The following is an 18,010-nucleotide window of genomic DNA, read 5'->3' as shown; positions in this document are numbered from 1 at the left end:
GGCACGGCTTAGCATTTGGATTTGGTATTGTGAACTGCAGGTATTTTGAATTCTGCTTCTTTTTACACAAAACCCCTTGTTGACAGATGTTTAAGGCATGAGCCATCCTTCCCACAAATGCAGATTGTTTTAAATCATTTTTCCTTCATGTTCCCTGTGCAGCACTGAGAAAAAAAATGAAAAATTCAATGAACTGTGAACAGAAAAGAACAGTTTATCTGCTTTTTCATTGTTTAAAATTGCACTGCTGTGCCCTGCTTTAAAAGCAGGCAACATTGCAAAACATTTGATAAAACTTTTAAATAAAGAGATCTGTGTTCCCATATATTTCTTTCTTTTTCTCCAACTACCCGGACAACCCTTCGGGTAACTGTGCTACACACCAGAACTCCGACCCTGAGATATGTAACACTGAATCTCAATATTCCCTTGCAATTTACATGTAGGCTATTTTGCAATTTCTGTATATAAGAGGCAAGATCAGCTGTAATATAGAATATTGAAAAAATAACCCATGGGATGATTAGTAAGTTTACACATAGGTGGAAATAGAATGGCAGGATACACTGGATGAAGAAAATCCCAGGATTCAAGAGGACTATGACAAACGTTGTTAAAAGGCAAGTTAGTGACACTGCCCACTGAAAGGGACAGTGATGGCCAGATAGCATGATCTGCTTTAATGCAGCTTCCTGGCTGGATTTTTACCTTGCTATAAGCCATGTTAATTTACCGAGTAAGCCACAATGGCTGGGTTCATGTAACCAAACCCATACCAAACCAATGAGGTTACAGCTTTATGTAATTTGTGTACCCAGTCATTCTCTTTCTGGGCATCATTTTAAGCAATATCTTGAATTAGGAACAGTGGAAAGAAGTTTGTCCCTTGGATAAGCAGAGGAATAAGCTGTTTCTGAAACTGCAACCTTCACTGTAATGGCGAATACATCTCCATGAGGTTCTGTGCTCCCAAGGATAGAACTGTAACCAAAGGCCTCTTCCATCTCCTAGGGATCCAAGGTCTTGGAAGAACGAACACTTACCTTCCACATCTTAGTGAATAGAGAGATTGTTGAGTATAACATTCTGATGGAACCTTCTAGATGTTGTTGAACTACCACTCCCAGTCCATCACCATTGGGCTATACTCCCAGGCTTCTGGGAGATGTAGTACAGCAATATCTGGAGCTTCACAGGTTTCCTACCCATGTCCTAAAGATACGAGATAGCACTATTATTACAAGCTATTATTATTGTTACTCTTATTGTCCTAATCTTCAGCTGAAAAGACTCATGAAGAATGGTAATAAGATAGCCCTTATCCTTAGGCTTACAGTATAAAAGACACAACATACACAACTAAATAGTTAGAAGGAAAGAAGAAAAAGCTCTTCATGGCCCAGAGTTTCACTCGATAGACGGGTAGCCATAATCATTGGATAAATAAATAAGCAAGCAAGCTCAGGCAGCTGACTGACTGACTGACTGACTGACTATGTGCCATCAAGTCATTTTCAACTCCTAGCATTTCTCATCAAAAGCTAACTGGGATATGAAGAGAAGAGTGTCCTGCTTCCATAGCTGTCACTAGATAACATTTGAAGAGAAGCAAAAATAAATAGTCTCCAAGCTGAGGTGGTGGAAGACCCTTGTTTCTCTTCCCTTCTTCTGCTGTGCTATGAGGTGATCAAGTCCTAAAAGCTTTCTTCCCCCCTCCCGCCTCCCCCAGCTTTGGATCCAACATGTCATCAGCAGCAGACAGCCCTTCTTGCTTCTTCCACATCTCTGTTTTTGTACTGACTAATGCATTAAACTATCAATAATCATAAGGCCGCCATCTCAATGAAGTTGACAGGTGACAACTCTTGATTCTCTTTATTGGGCCGTGTTCCTCAGAAAAGCTTGCAAATTGCTCAGATCTCAGCTAACAAAGCCAAGGTTCACTCCTGGAGCCTCTGAATATCCTGCCTGATGATAACATGTGAATTGCTGAGCGTCACCTGAGATAAAATATCCTTTACAACATCAAAGCCCCCAGTTTCTAAGCTGCAGGTATGGGAGAGTTTTGTCAGCCGAAGATGGATGGAAGAGATAAAGGGGAAATTAAAGAAAGGGGAGTGGGAAGGGGTGGGAGTCCAATTCCATGAATGGAGAGAGGAAGGGGGAAATTTTATCACTGCCTTGGCACTAAAATTTCTGCAACAGGGATTAGCATTGCCTCCTCTGAAGTGTGAGGAAAAGTATTGTAGGATTGGCTTCAGAAACTGTCAGTGAAACTTTGCTGGACTTTAGTGACAGACTGGTTGTTGCTCCAGTTACATCATGCACAATGCATGGTGAATAACAATGCCTGGCACACCGCCGATATTAGTAAAGGATACTCAAGCTTTGAACGAGCAGCCCTAGAAAGGGCATGGTCGCCCCCTCCACCAGAGGTGCTACCCCTCCCTGGACACCTCATACCCTGATATTCTGATTCAGGATATCTCAAATGAAGGCTGCTGCAGCAGAACAATTTGGACAGTCTTGAAACATGGTGCTGCATCACCCCAGATACTTCAGGAACAAACATTTGAGATTCCACCACCCTAAAAATAGCCCATTAGAAAGAACAGATGATGTCCAGCCAGAATGACAGAGAAACTGGGAGGTGGCAACCCAACTGGTGTTGGGCAACAGCACCTTTGCAGCCTCCCCTAATTACTTCCTGCTGGCCCAGTTCCAATTTTATTCTCTTACATTTGAGTCAGGTCTGCATGCTGCTTCCCTTTCAGGTCACAAAGCATTTTTCTATCCTTTGCAAGCTCCATCATGATGCCAGACCTGGCCGACCCATAGTTCTTGCTATAAATGTGTTCAAGTCAGCCCTGGATATTTGGCTGAGCAACAGTCTAGGTGAGCTTCTCCCAACTTGGATTAGAATTTAAGGAGAGGAGTTGTAATCCCAAAAGGGGCTAGTTTGGAGAAAGCTGGTCTACATATTTGTTAATAAAAGTTACATATCTTCTTTTGAGTGGTGCGGTGTAAGCCCAGCTTATTCTGCCTCTGCTTCTATTTCCTTGTGGGTTTATGCCTGTCAGGTACATTTTCCCCTTAATCAGATTCTTCAGTTCTGACCACTGCCTGTGAATAACCCTTTCTGCGTAGTAGACTTAGGCTTAAACAAGGTTCTTTGATGGTGGAGCTCAAACTGGCTTCTCTCACAGCCTCCTATCGCTTAATATGAAGACTTTTATTTCAAAGAACTGCTTCTAGCAAGGGGGAAATCAAGAGGGCAAATATTCCTTATTGGGAAATTATACCTATGTGACACAAACGTACAAAATAGTTTTCAACGCACGCTGTTGTTTCCCATTTTGCTGTCTTTTCCTTTTACACTAGCATTTGGACACACACTTGCTCAGCTTTGCAATTCTCTTCTATCTCAGTGGTTGTGGGGCTATTCAGGTGGGAAGCCCTACTTGGGAGAATATCCCCACTCCCTTATGCTGGCTGAGTCAGATTACATCTCCATTCCTCCTGGCTCTTCTGCTGGGCTACATATGAAATAACAGCTCTTACTGTAACCAAATATTTCCATTCAGGAAAGCCAATGGCAACCAGCAAAGAAGGGGATGGACTCACGTGTTCCCAGAAGCTGGTGAAAGGTGCTTTGTTCTAAGCAAGAGCACCTGGAGAGGATGTTTCTCCTCTCAGTTCATGACTCTAAGCAGCTGTAGTAGGCCCGTCTCATGCTTGTTCCTGGGACAGCATGGTGGAAATAGTTATTTACAACAAAGGGAATCGGTCTGGAGCACCTAGTGGCTACTGTTTTGTTGATGCTGATCAGAAGAAATGGCTGTGCTTTCTATCATTGCTGGAAAAACTCTCATTATGAGGAGTCCTTCCTGGTAACATCATCAGCTGGCTCCTTGTTACCTAGTTCCTTGATGTGCCACTCAATAAAGCGCAGGCAATTCAAACCTGCAAACTTGCGCAATGCGCCAAGATGCGTCTGGTCTCATAACCCAAGTCCATGCTCCTGCCACTATTTGCAAGCTCTTCTGCATGCTTTAGGGGACTTGCTTGGCATGGGTGGAAGGCAACCAGCCTCACCTTTCCTTTCCCACCTGCCTCACTATTTCCCTGAGGCCCCTATCAATCTGGCTGAAGATGTTGAGGAATTTGGTCATTGAACATTATGAAATGACCTATTCCATACTTACGGGAGAGAAAAAAATAATTACCCACTGGATTTTGATACTGTTTCAAGGCATTTAAATGTTATCCCAGATATAATATCAATATTATATAAAGTATTATATTAGTATATTATTATATTATATTAGGAAGAAAAATGCACATCTAAGTACCAGTCCCAATAAATAACAGTGCTGATATTTTAAAAACACAGAAATATCATGAAATAGAATGATGGATATAAGGAGGTAAAACTGCTATTGATCAAGAATTTTTCACTCATTGTTGGCTTCAGTACATTGAATGTACTTTCAGTCTCGGTACATTCAAGAGTTCCTGATGACACTGCCAGCTTAATGAATAACGAAAAGCAAGGATGATCAGTCTTCTAGGGCAACTTTTTTCAATCTGGGACCTTCTAGATGTTTTAGACAACTTCATGCTGGTTGAAAACCATGGGTGGTATCTTGATCCACATCTGGCCACAGAAGATTGTGATAGTGTAAAGTGGAGCTGTTGGCACAGAAGCAACAGAGAGGTAAGTAAAGAGACCGGGACAGCAAAAGTCAAGCAGTGTCACTGAGAGCTGTTCAGACTGAAGAGCAGGGAACAAATTCTGAGATTTTATAAAGATAGGTTACCTAAGTCTATTAATCTTTGAATTCGTCTCTTTCTTTTTACAGTGAAATAAATGCATCTATTTATTGCAATGTAGTGTGGTCTCTTTATAGGGGCTACATCATATTTCAATTATTCATTCCAAAAGCACCCAACATCCTAATGATGCAGCTGTGCAATGTGACCTTTGGCCAGCTGCTTTGGCATGTCCAAGAGTAGCAGAAACCTGATTTGAGGTCCTCGATGCTCTGACTTTGGTTAACGTCCTGCACTGAGAAAAAGGACTTAAGTTCTAGAACCCAACTATTTTGGAACCAACTTCATATAGATTCATAAGTTTCCTGTTCTCCAGAATGGGTGCTCAGCCACAAACGTGATTCAGTTCCTTTAGCAGCACACAATACTGATCAGAGCAAACAGCGTTCGGGAACAGTCTTTTCCACTTTCCCCAGGAGGTGCCTGGTATCCCATGAGGCCAGAAGAGGGTGGACAAGGTTTCATAATATCACTAGCTTCTTCTCCATTGGCTATGCAGGCAACAATAAGCTTGGGTGCTGTAGCCAATCAGTATTTGGGAGGTGGATGGTGTCCCATCCCTCCTTGGCAGTGAATTCTGTAAATGGGGAGTTTGCTTTTCAGTTGCTCTTTCTCTCCAGTGATTTTCTTAGAAGACTAGTTGGTAAAATGAGCCAACTGAATTGACTCATTCCCATGACATTATTGACTGGTCAATTGCTCCCTTTCTGGTGTTCCCAGAACACTCTGACTAACCCCTCTCCTCCTGACCCAATTAAGTGTGTTTTTCAAACAAGGCCACTATGATTTTCAAGAAATCAGATTCCGTTACCACCACCACCACCACCATCAATTTTCTCTTTTTTCTGATGAAGTATGGAAGACGTTGGTTAGGAGTATCTTCTTCCTATTGCTCATCTTTTTCTTTTTTTCTTTTTGACAGTGTGTTGTCATTGTATTAAAACAGAAGCTCTTTGAAAGTTTTGAGGATTTTCCTTTTCTCCCCTTCCGTCTCACACAATACAATACATGAATAATATTCTGAACAGCAAAGATGGTGATTTGGTTTCATAAGAAGCAGACACCTTCTGAAGCTTAATGTATTTCAATCACTTTAACTCTTTTAAGTGGAGTCAAGCTAAAACAGTACCAAGGACAGCAGGACAATAGCAAATTTTCTTTTGAAACAAAATATATTGTGTATTTCTTATCTTCCAGAACTTACTAATATAGTTTGGTTTGTCTTTTTACATAATATATAGTTTCAAGAAACTTGGCAGTCCAAACCACAGATACCAAGGAAGGAAGAAGATACATCTGGATCTACTGTTAGATTTATGGTTGAGGCTGGCAAAGACTGACTCCCAATTATTTAAAAATGTTAGCCACAAAATTATTGCCCCTTCCCCAAGACAAGCATCAAAATGACATTTGCAAAAACAACATTTTGGGTAACCTGGAGATGATTTTAGGGTGGAGGGTCTATGACCTTCATGTACCTCTTCTACACAAAAGACTTTTCTGAGTTCAGAATTCTTTCATTCCAAGGCTGCCATCTTATGGCCCTTGAGAAGGAATGATCTGACCTTGAGGGAAAAAGCTAGAAATGCCAGATTAGGAAGGTGGCTGCAGTAAATCCTTCTGGACAGCTGAAGCCTCAACAGCTGCATGGTGATCCTGCCTTAATGACCCTGGATTGATATCAGTGGAGGTTGTATCCAGGAACATTGCAACTATTGGCCAGATGATGGTTTGCCTCTCTTTTTCATGCCAACCACAAACTTTTTTTTACACTTAAGAATGCAGTCACTAGTAGGTGCTGGAAGTGTGGGAAGCTCTTTTCACTGGAAAAAAAGCAGGATACTTCTGTGTGTAAAGCTTTTCCATGCATTATTAAGGAACTCATTGGAACATGGCCAGAGTTGTACATGCATGTCTACACCAAACTGTGTATGAAAAGAGGGTTTAAGTGGGCTCATAACGATGCTTGGAAGGTTATCGTTTCAAACTGGTGTTGCTGTGTTTTAATTGGGGTTCATTTCCATTTTATTTCTTAAAACTCATTAACAAAATTGAGGCATTGGTATATGACACCAGAAAAATTATCCAGAATGTATAAAGGTACTTCAAATTTATGTTGGAAATGTGAACAACGAGAAGGATCATTTTATCATGCTTGATGGACATGTAAAAAAGCTAGAAAACTTTGGGCTCAAATACATACAGTGATTAAGAAGATTTTTAAAGATTAACATTCAGTTGAAACCAGAACATTTTCTCCTAGAACTGATGGATAAACAGTTAGAAAAAAGCCATGGAAGATTATTTCAATATATGATTACTGTGGCGAGATTCTTATATGGACAGAGATGGAAAGATTCAACACTGCCTACTATGGAGGAATGGCTGGTGAAAGTGATAGAACTTGCTGAGATAGATAACCTAACTTTTCTGATTAGAGAAAAGACACTATCTGGATTTACTGGTGACTGGAAACCTCTTATGGATTCTTGCATAAAAAAGTAAAAAAATGAACTTATGATTTATGGTTTTGATGATTAGAGAGGATAGATTATAGGAAGAAGAGAGAGGTTAATTGTACTTATAACTCTGTGAAGAAGATTGGAAGCCACTTCTTTATATATTTCTTTATATCTTTTCTCTTTTTTTCTTCTGCTTTTTCTTTCTGCACCTTTAGCTTTTTCTCTTTTTTTCTCCCTTTCTCTTTCTTCTTTTTCATTCCATTTTAGTTTGTATTAGTTCTTATTATTGTTGTTAAAACTTTCATAATTTTAATTTTAATAATTAAAAAAAAACCCTATCACCCCTCTGGGTGGTCTGTGTCTTCCTCAATCTCGGGTCCTCCTCCAGAGGCCTGGGAGTTTGAGGGTTCTGCGCAGGATCTGAGATGTTCCTAGCCCTGCACTCTTCTGGACAGAGAGCTCTGATGTTGTTCCTGGGATCTGTGGGAGCCCCTTGCCCAGCTTAGGAGTCACGGCTCCGAGTGCTCCTACCACCACTGGGACCACGTTGGCCTTTCCTTTCCACATCCTCTCTAGTTCCTCCTTCAGGCCCTGGTACGTACACACATACATATATACAAAGATACTTATATTTAACAAATTAAAATCTATTAAAGGAAACATTAATTTGCCAGGGAATTCTTTTTAAAGAATACTTGCTTTTCAAAGGCTACAAATCTGGAACGCATGAACTGTTTGTGACTGTAAATGAATGTTTCTTCCCTGCCCAACTTCCCAGACAAAGTCAGCTTCAGAAAAGCTAGACTATGAACCTGAAAACATTGTGGTTCTACTAGGGAAAGACAAAAACCAGCATCATCCTATGCTGCTGAAAATCTGCTACACCCAAAAGAAATATAAGAACATTTCTCCTCCCTACCCTGATTTCCCACCTCTGCAATGATGATGAATTGTTGATCACTCATGTCTCCTTCCGCTGTTTCTTTTGGGTGGGCATTGTATGGAAAGACTGTTTTTTTCTTCTAAAGGGAGACTGCTTCCAGGGATCAGCCATTCACATTCTTTCTCTCAAAGATTGTTGTAATATCTAGGTTTTTGCAAGGTAGCCATAATTTGTTTCACAAAGTGCTACGTACCATGGAAGCAATGCTGTTTTCTTTCTCAAGGTACTTCAGGCACTGGAACTGAAGCAGAAAAAAAGCTTTTCCGCTTCAGTTAGAGTGCATGAAATAGCCTGAGAAGGAAAACAGCTTGGCTTCCATGCATAGTGGCTACTGGATGTGCCAGAGGAAGCAACTGGAGCAACATGGATGCTTCCCTTAGGTTTTTCAAAGTTTTTCAAAGTGAGGAATGTGCTGCTTCTCAAACAGCCTTAAGGAGATGTCTCGTCCAAAACATCACTGAAGAACTAGACTTGCTGCTATGACATCAATAGTGAGGATGGCAAGTCATTTCTCCAAGGCAAAAGAAAAAGGCAAGCCATATCTGACTTCATACATCACACCAAGTCAGGAATTCCCAAACTTCTTGAGCTAGTGGGCACACCTGGAATTTTAAAAGTTTGCTAGTGGCTCTCCCAAGGTGACTACCTTAGTGGGAATGGTCAATCTCAAAACATCTATTGACCAGAAGGCTGATCTTCTAAAGTTGCTCTCCAGCACCTCCTCTAGTGTTCCAAGAGGTCTCTACATCTCAGCTTAGCACTGTCATTTTTCCAGGCAGGTAGGGAGACCTACAAACCATATAGTGGACTGCAGCCACTTGCCATTTCATTTTCTAAGCTGGTTCATTATCCCAAGTGGCATCCTTGGAAGTAAAGATTATGTTTGAGGTTTCTGCTTTGATTTGGCTAGCCCTTCCCTTCCAAATTAAAGGAAAAAGAAAAACAGAAGTGAGCAAGTAAACTGGCAGAGGATGCAAAAGAGTTGTTGCCAGGCAGATTCATGACCTTAGATACCATGTTGGAGATCCAGACACCAAGTCATCATATGATTGGATTTGTTTTGATTTTGCATGATGGTTAAAGCAGCCTGTGGCTTAGCCCAATGTGTGAACCCAAACAAATATCTTGCAGTTTGGTAATTTAATTAGTAATACATAATGTGATTTGTGGCCATGTATGGAAAGATAGGTCTAGTAAAGGCATAGCTGCCTAGCTAAGTAGGAAAGAGTTGATCATCTCTCCAGTTGCTTCTTGACCTGCACATGGATGGTTTGTACAAGAGTTACAATCTGATCAGCCCTTTGTTTCTAAAGGAAGTCACACATCTACATAAATACACACCCAGTTAACAAAATAAGTGGTTTTGTTGGAATGCTGAAATGAGTATTTCAAGACACCCTTACATATCTGTGTTCAGTGTCACAATGTGTGCATAAAAGGGGCAGAGCATGATGCTCATTTCGTTATCCCCACCCCCCTTGGTCACCCATGTGTCTAAGGCAAAGTCTCTCTGCTCCAACTGAGGGAACTAGAGAACAGTTGTCTTCCCATGATACCTGTCTTCAGAATCTGGATCTTGCGATGAATAGCTTTGAAATGGAGAGTTTCTATTTAACCATCATGTGTAAAACGATGTGTAAAATGTGCGATATACCCCTGCAAATGGTCTACTCTTGCAATTTTTTGAAATCTCTTTCCCCGCTTCTTTGTCTCTAGAACATTCCAACTCTGTTGACTGTCCTTATTTCTGTACTGAGGATTTCCTTTTCTCCCTGTCTTTCCTAAAAAGTTCACAAGGTTAATAAATGTTGCTCAAACAACAACAAAAACCCCCATTACAATATCAAACATTTGCAAGAATAAGAAAGCTATACAAAACCTTTCCTTCCTGCCCACCCATCCTATCCTTGTGCTGTTTTGATGCAGGATTTGATTTCTTTCATATACTCAGCTGATGATTAGTTAGTTGGTATTTAATTGAGAGACAGTCAGGCAGCTGTGAGTAATTGCGCTATCTGATCTGCAGGAACCAACACGTGAAATATAATTTAATCCTTATTGGGGCTGGGCTTTGATCTGATCAATGTATGAAAGATCACAAGACACACAGTGAAAAGTTAGAGCTTTATAAATCAATTAGGGAATAGCAACAAAAAAGAATTGCATAGAAACATCTTTACCCTTTGTGGGTTATAATGACTGATAGCTATGAACTTGTCTGTCCAATTTCACCCTGTGAATTATTCCCCCTTCCTGGCCATCCACCATTTTGTTTTCCATAGATTTTAACCATCTTGCCTGCTAATGAATTTCAGGAAATTGGAAGGTTAGCGCACTATCTTGTAAAGTGTCAGTTGACCTGTGAAATAAAATCCCCTTAAGATACATTTTTAAATTTTTTTTCCTTTGAACAATATAATTGCTTTTTCTTTTCTTTTTTTTTCAGACTTTATCATTTCACTCCACTATTATTTTATTCCATCTTTCTTTTAAAAATCTCCCAGGAATCTTTTAAAAATCAGTTGAGTTTCTTTTCCAGTGTGCAAAAAGGGGGGGGGGGAATGTTCTATAAGGAATAGATTAATGGGAGACAGTTTTACAAGCCCCCTTCTGTAAAGATAAAAGGTAAGATGTCCTTCAAGATGAACTCAGCTTCTGGTGATCATGGACACAATCATGCATTTCTTTTGGCAGCAATATAGAAGTGATTTGCCAATGACATCTTACAGAAATGTTTTTGAAGTTTCCAGTCTAGTCTACAGCCATGATATTTTCGGATGATCTCCCATCCATGTCTGATTCTAGGTTTCAAGGTCAACCAAGGTCAGGAAATGCTAATCAATTGCCTTTTCAAAATGTAAAGGCTGGACATTTATACGTCCCCAGCATGATCTTGTATACTGCCCCTTTGGAGTTCAGCTGAATATGAGTAAAAATATTTTGTAAACCTTTCTCCTACAACAGGAAGGTCTTTAGAAGACTGTATCTGGGAACGTTCAGGACGAGGTTGATTACATTCTGTACCCTTACAGAATTTTAAGCTTATGTGTAATCATTCACGTGAATAGTCTTTTCTTCTCCATGAGTTTGTCCAATTCCTTTTTTAAACAGTCAGAATTGGTGGTCAATGGTACATTCTATGACAACTAATAATGAACCAACTTTCAGATTCACTTTCTTTCCCACTCTATTTTGTTTTTAAAGTTCTTTTCATTCCATTTATGGAAACATTTGTCAATTTTAGTTAGAGCAGAACAAAATCTCCCCTCCCCTCCCCCCATCCTTAAAAGAAGGAATTTCTAAAGTTTATTATGTGCTGTGTGAACAGGGGGAGAATTTCCTTCCAGTAAACCACATGTAGGATTTCACTTTTGGTCATCTTCCTTTCCAAATGGGAAACTCCTAAATTTTTTAATGTTTCCTCAGAGAGAAAATATTTTCTTTATGGCAGAAATTCAGCTTATCAGACATACAATTGTTCTCTCAGACAAATATAAAAAGGCAACAGTGACGCTGATCATATTTGCATACCATCATTCACCGAAGAATCATATGGTGGTTTATAAAACATTCCACAATTCTAAAACACATGCTGTGAAAGATAAAAACTTGATACCTTCAAAATTAGCAAATGAATCCTGAGAATCCCCAAATATACCCCTTATTAAAAATTGGGAGGGGGGGACAGGAGAGGGGTTTGGAATACTCTTCACTGAGCACGCACCCAAAAGCAGCATCTTACTTGCCAAAACCCGTTATCACATAATGAGCTACCTATTTTCCATTGTGTTGAACTTTTGTAGGACCTTTGTTTTCTCTCTCGTCCTCTCCCTCCCCCTCACTCCTCATGGCACCGTAGTCCAGGCTACTCTGGTTGGACACTCGCCCCCCCCCCCTCCAAAAGCCCTGAGCTGTCCCTCGTTAAGGGAAGTGTTAGGAAGTTGCTGAAGTGAGAAATAAGCCTGTAAAAGCTCGTTGTCCTAATTAAACTTTGTCAAGTAGAGTGACAAGAAGCATCAGAGAGGAAACAATGTGCACAGTGTTTGGGAATCAGCCTTAAGCTGGGAAGGTCTTTGTCCCCCAGACAAAAGCACTTGTTTGCATGTATTAATGTCCACTAAACTTCATTGGGTCCAGGTGCAGTCCCCTTCTCCTCCCTCTGTCCTTCTTCACCCACTCATCCACAGTCTTCTGCAAGTCTACCCACTCCCTCTACCAAGCGCCAAAGATTCCTGAAGCTGGACTTCGGAACAGACTGGGTGGGAAGAGGCAAGGCCGTCCAGCTCTTTCAGGGGCTAATATCAAAGGGACGGTCTTACAAAGTAAATATTTTGATCTAAAATGAATTATTGTTGCTGTTTCTATTGGCCCAGTGTGTGGAGTGTTGGGTGAAGGCATCAACAGAAACTGCCAATGGACTTGGTTAATGAGGAGAGAGGGTAGGAAAACCTTAATTAACATGGTTAATACAATCACACAAAACCGATGTGGAAGACAACAGGGGATTCTGGGTAATTTGTTTGTTTGTTTGTTCATTGATTTAATTTTAGTCCACTGCAGTCAGTTGACTCTTGTTGTTTGTTGGTGGATTACAAAATCATTATTTGTTGGTGGGTTACAAACAACAATTTGTAATAAAGCATTTACAGAATCCGCAGTATTAATTAGTTAAAATGGCCCAACGTTAAAATCATGATGTCCAAAATATAAGTTCTTAATTTCTTTAAGACAAGAAATTAATTACTAGATGGTCTCTTCCAGATATCAAAAGCTCGAACAGTCCTTTTTAATAATTTCCTAAAACTTAATAAGGTCAAGGCTAATTGAATTTTACAGGGGCGAGTGTTCCATAATATTGGAGCCAAGATAGACTAGAACAGCTGGGAACCTCCACTCCCTGCCCTTACCTCCTGAAAATGGAGAACTTCCAGGAACTTTGTAATGAGTGAGTCAAAACTGGGTAGAAGAGATGGTCCTGGAGCTATCTCAGCATCATGCCATGTAGGGCTGTAAAGTTCAAAGCCAACACTTTGACTTGAACATGGAGATGAAAAGGCAGCCAGTTCAGAGCCTGGAGCACCGGTGTTATGTGCTTGTGTTGGCATGTACGCACCAACAACTGGGCTGCCACATTTGGACTAACTGGTGCTTCCAGATGGTCTTCAAAGTATGTTTGTTTGAATACTCTAATAATGTAATCCCACATAAGGTAAAACAGACTTGGATTGACGCATACTGAAAAGGAGGCACTTCTCCCTCAGTCAGCACCCAGTCACCTTGGATAACAGATAGGATCCCAGGTCAACGGCAGCCATGAAACTTCTCATGACTGCCCTCTCATTAAATCTTTGGGGGTTTCTATTTTCCTTTAACCCGCCGTGCGCTCCAGGAATGCCAGAATAAGGGCATTATGGGAAATTCCTAGTTAATCCCAGGATTGAACTCTGAACTGCTCCTGTAAATAAATAGCGATTGGGCTGGACTAGTTGTATAGCAGAGGGATTTCTAAGAAATGATTTTTCCTTACTGTTGCATGGCAGATTTCCTTTCTAGCTGACTGTCTTCTATGAAACTGTAATAGGCACAACAGAGTTTTCAGTCAATTAAAAAGGGGAAGAGACAGAGTAATAAACGGAAGTCCAGTGTCTTTGCAGAGTGCATGAAAATACCCTTTATGATTGCAAGGCTGAGAAGAGTTAGTTCTTGCTACTTTAGGCTACTGTTCAGGATATGTTTAAATTCAGGATATTTTTTTATTTTATTATTATTTTTTATTTAGCAGACTTGAAATATTGATGTATTTCAGTGTCACTTCTTTCAGGTTAAATTCTAAACAGAAGAAACTTTTATTCCTGATTAGTTGGGAGGAAAATTACCATCACTAGCAGTGTTAGTATTACTATTATTAAATGTGGAATAGAATCAAAGGAAGTGAATTTGCTAACCAAATTTGTACTACCTTAAGTGGTAGCAGCATTATGGCAGTCTGCAACTATAGGCTGTGGGGCCAAATTTGGCCTGCTCTGGAATATCTGATGTTATTTACAATTGCCCAAAAATACAAAATAGGGTGGGAGAAAGGACTGGTAGTAGAACAATTGGAGTTGCTAGCAGTTTTATGTGGGAATGCAAACCATCTAACTCAGAGAAAAATGGCCTTTCGGATGAGTTGTTTGCTGCCCAGGTAGTTTATGATGGTAAAGAAAAAATTATTGTGGGCATAGCTAGGGCTAGTAGTAATTATAAGAGTGGTAATTATAATAAATGTATAATAATGAATAAAGTACACCTCCTCTTTCTACTTCCTGAATACTTGGAAGGAAAATGTAGGGATAAATCTCCCTGTGTAAGGTCAGGAAACAACTCAGATTACATAAATAATACAACACAAAAGTGAAGGAATTATGTTTTCTTTGCATGACCACATTTTCACTCTTAGATGTAATTACTAACTACCAAGTAAATCCCAATAACTGGTTGAAAATTATACTTTCAGGGCTCAGACGTCAACCAGGGTCAACCCTGATTAGTTCTTGGGCAGAGTCCTCCAGGGAATGCCAGGTTGAAAAAAATATTCCAGAAGGTGAAAGTCTGTGATCTTCACAGGTCTGCAATGCAAAGGAAAGCTGAAGTTAGGTCATAAAAATAGTCATGGTTTCACTTAGCAACTGCTTCTTAATGACTAAGTGGCCGGTCCTAATTGTGGTCGCTAAATGAGGACCAACTGTACTAAATCTGGATGGCTGTATCTTTGTGCCAGCCTGTGACTTAGCAGATCTTGTCTGATCTCAACATAAATAAATCATTTTTTGCATTTTTGTACTTTGTTTTTATTCTTTCCATTCATAATTCTTAATACAATTATCTTTTAAAAGAAATCTCAATCAATCAATCAAGCAATAAAAGGCAGGACTGGCTTCAATTTTACTTGGATGGGAAACTCCCAGGAAAGTACAAGTATAAAAAAAAAAGAAAAAAAGAAAGTATAAGTGGTTACAAAAACATTCTGGAAGAAGGAAGCACAAACCACTTCTGTACGGTTGCCGGGAAAAGCACTTGGATGTGTCCATGAAGTCACCAGGAGGCACATTCAACCTTAAAAAGCCTTTTTAAAATTGCAGAGACATACACTGTTAATCATGAATCATGTGCCCCTAATTGGACTTTTTAAAGAAGTACGGACAATGGCCACATTCTCAATACCCAAAGCTCATGGAGATGCAGTGAAACAGAACCTATTACTATGAAAACCTGCCAACATTTGCTCACCCAGAGTTCTGTCTTTTGGATTTGAGGGGCTGTGTGTTTTAACATGAAGCATGAAGCCATGTTATGCTTTTCCAATGCGGCAAGATAAATGTTATCACCTTACTCTGTATATAGCAGGGGCCCACAAACTCTTCAGCTCATCAAATCCTTCATGACATTTCAGATAGTTCATCGACCTCCAAACATTTATTATATGAAAATAATTTAATAAATACTACTTTAACTAACAGTACTATGAATAACAACAACATTGATCCCTTGGACAGTCCCATCAACCCTTGGGGGTCAATATTGACCACTTTGGGGAAACCTGGTATAGAAGAATGGTGTGGTTTGTAGGGAAAAGCTGCCGTGATAACCAGAATTGCTGGAATTCATCGCTCCTATCGCTTAAAGGCCATCAGTTGAACATCTTTAGCGCACAACATTTCTATCCACATTTAATTCCAAACATGGGCGGAAGTCATCATGGGCGTAATTTGTGATAGAGTTTATCAGAGCTCACCTTGGACATGTTTTCTGTGGCAACTGCTGAATATGGAAAGAGCTGTAAGTTATGCTTCTGAGCAGTTGCAGAGCATCTTTTGTGTTTGTGCTGAGAAGCTAAAGCTATAATTCCCCAACTTTAAGCAGGAGCAAGATTTGTGTCTCCAAGAGCTGAAATTATGGGCTGTGAGAATCCTTCTCTTCGTCAAACTATAAGCTGCCCTTTGGGTCTCTGCATGATTTACTGCTCTGGATTTGCTTCCATCCAGGTCAAAAGATTTTGTCATATGCCTGTTTCAGATGACAGGTTCTCTGAGGTCTTTGTATAAGTCACTGCTCTGAACTCAGCTTAATTTACACAGAACCTGAGGCAGGCGGGGGGAAGATCTCCTCCTTTAATTTATACAAATCTTGGAGAGAGAGACTTTCAGCACTGGTGAGCCTTCTGTCCAGACCCATAAAGCAGGCTGTTGCTGCAATTTTCTGTACACTTCCCTGTTCTTCTTGCCTTCTTTTCTTCTGATCACTCTGATGAAAGTTAGTTCTGTCTTAGTAAAATGTGTTGCTGACATCCAGCCCCAGGCGCTGCCTGAGTCACCTGCCCAGAAAGCTGATTCTTGACAGATTCTTTAAGGACAAAGGCAGATTTCACTCTAACATATGCCACAGTGAATGGATTTAATACATTATTAAACATCACTTATATATAAATGTAAGTCAATTTTAATTTGATGGCAAAAGAACTTCCTTCCTTCCTTCCTTCCTTCCTTCCTTCCTTCCTTCCTTCCTTCCTTCCTTCCTTCCTTCCTTCCTTCCTTCCTTCCTTCCTTCCTTCCTTCCTTCCTTCCTTCCTTCCTCCCTCCCCCCCTTCAATCCAAGCAGACTGTTTTTACAAGGTCACAATTCTCACTAAGCCATAATTTGTTTCAAAGTAGATTGACTTTTTGAATCATGCTTGACTCCTGGTGACTACATTGACATGGCTGCCCACTTGGCAACAGAACAGACAGCAGTGTCTGCACCAAACTGCGACGGTGCCAAAATGATCACCCTTGTGCAATGACATTATGATGCATATGCCCCCTTATGTACTGCATCATAATGCCAATGATGCATGTTTTATCATTCCACACCACATGCCCCCTGCAGACCCCCACAAACAGGATTTGTCATTAACTTCTGTTTTTTTCTTTTTCTTTTACTTTCAGGTCTAGCCCATGCACTTTGATCTCCCATCAGGCATGACCCTACTTAGCTTCCAAGCCCAGACAAGGTGAGGTATTGTCATCTATAACTATGGTTTATTGAATGAATCAAAATTGGTTTGGTTCACATGACAAGTAAACCATTACCCATAGTGCATTTACACAATGGGTGAAGGCAAAACCAAACACATACATTATGGCTTAGGGCATTATGAGAACAAGGCCATATTTATTTAGACATGTCTCTGCCACCCCAGACACATCTACTCAGAAGTAACTAGGGATATCCATGGGGTGGGGAGGGAGTAAGATGGTGCAAGATGGTGACACAGAGTTACAAGAAGAATGGGGTTTCAATGGCAATGCTGCAGAATTTGACATCCACCCATGGATGCCTCTGGAAGAAATCTTGATATAATAGAATTGATTGTTATGTAAGTCAAGGATTCTTTTAAAAACCAGCCCATTTTTATTCAGAGAAGGAAACTTTTGATCCCAAGCGACTCTACCAATTGTGCCAAAAACATGACAGAAGGTGTGGCAATCTGTCGTCCTAAGGTTGCAATGCATCTGTGGGCAAATTTCATGGACCCTCAAATTTCAAAAGGTCTCTGCAGATGATAAGATCACTTTTTGAAGAAAGGGTATATCAGAGAGGGAGGAAGGAGAGAGAGAGAGAATTGGCATAGGGGACAAAGAGAAAGGGTTACATACTGCATTTTTCCCCTTAGTTCATTTGATCCAGTGATTTTTTTTATACCACTAACTACCAAATCTCATAGTTTATCTTAAGACCCAAAATTATAACCTTT

The 18,010-nt window shown here is 40.2% G+C and overlaps 1 long non-coding RNA gene across 1 annotated transcript in view; it reads left to right on the top strand.

Annotated features, from left to right (window-relative positions):
• Positions 1-17,272, top strand: part of LOC148216451 (uncharacterized) — a 43,898-nt gene extending 26,626 nt beyond the window's left edge. Inside the window, exon 3 of the long non-coding RNA XR_015795346.1 lies at positions 17,202-17,272. This is a non-coding gene — a long non-coding RNA (uncharacterized LOC148216451). The remainder of the gene's footprint in view (positions 1-17,201) is intronic.
• Positions 17,273-18,010: the final 738 nt, after the last annotated feature.

This window comes from Python bivittatus, unplaced genomic scaffold (genome assembly GCF_059951505.1).
Source record: "Python bivittatus isolate LINGU-HERP-01145 unplaced genomic scaffold, Pbiv_v1 ctg000140_np1212, whole genome shotgun sequence".
Lineage (NCBI taxonomy): Eukaryota > Metazoa > Chordata > Lepidosauria > Squamata > Pythonidae > Python > Python bivittatus.
Note: the sequence above shows the minus strand (reverse complement) of the source record. Positions and strands in the feature narration are given on the sequence as shown.